Here is a 1262-nt window from a genome sequence, read left to right as displayed (position 1 = left end):
TATATATATATAAATATACACACACATACACACATCTACATATATATACATACATATAGAGTAAGACATGTATACATACATACATACATACATACATACATACATACATACATACATACATACATGCATACATACATATGTATACGTATACATGTGTGCGTACATATGGGAGCGCTACACTTTGTCATCAATGAAAACGGAAAGCAGAATGAATACATGAATCAGGATCACAATGGATACATTAAGTGTGACACAATGATACGTATTTTAGATTTTAAAAAATTGCCTCAATTGCTTATATTGTATTTTTAATCAACAGGACAGTTATTCGCAATATCAGTGAATGCCTTATCCATAGTTTCTGATATCGGAGACGACGAATTTTTGGTTCGAACAAATAGTTGACTGTGAGTATGGGCTATTGAGAAAGACCTAAAAATACCAAAATGCATCTGGCGGTCTAGCTATATTTATTATGTCTTTCACATGACAAGTCTCAGGACAAATGCTACAGTAACTGGCCTACATGTGCTGTGTATACTTTAGGTATCATAAGCAAACACAGACACACATGTATGCGCACACACATATAGTTGAATCTCTATATACAAACATGGTCATTTGCGGAAACGTGTTCCTTCAAAAAATTGTTCGTTATATGAATAATTTAAATGCTTATAAGTAGCGGTAATCTATTCATGCCACAACCAATTTCCACATAAAAATATGAAATAATGTTTTATGTATCTATCTATCAACAGCAAATATAATATATTATATGTATATATACGGAGTCTTAATGTGTAAATGTGCGTAAAGTGTGTTACATTTTCTCCTTTCTCTCCCCCTCTGTTCGTAAATGGTAATGTTTTTAGTAAAAGTACAATAAATATTGTATGCTATATATATAATATGAAAATTCGCAAGCTACACGAAATGCTTTCCGGGACTTGAACGAGCCGGTTGTACAGACTTCCCCAGCCACTTATATGCGTACGTGATCTACTTGCCGCTAGATGTACTAATTTCAGCTCGTTTTGTAAGTTTCCTTTTCTACAGAAAAGCTGCTCTTTATTCAATTCGTTCGTATTGAGAACCGTTCATATATAAGTACTCCACTGTATATATATACATATATATACATATATATATGTATATATATATATATATATATATACATATATATACATACATATATATATATATCTATACATATATATATAAACACACATATATATAAACATATCTATACATACACTTAT

This window comes from Octopus bimaculoides, chromosome 7 (assembly GCF_001194135.2).
Source record: "Octopus bimaculoides isolate UCB-OBI-ISO-001 chromosome 7, ASM119413v2, whole genome shotgun sequence".
Lineage (NCBI taxonomy): Eukaryota > Metazoa > Mollusca > Cephalopoda > Octopoda > Octopodidae > Octopus > Octopus bimaculoides.
The sequence above is the reverse complement of the archived record's forward strand: the minus strand, read 5'-3'. Positions refer to the sequence as shown.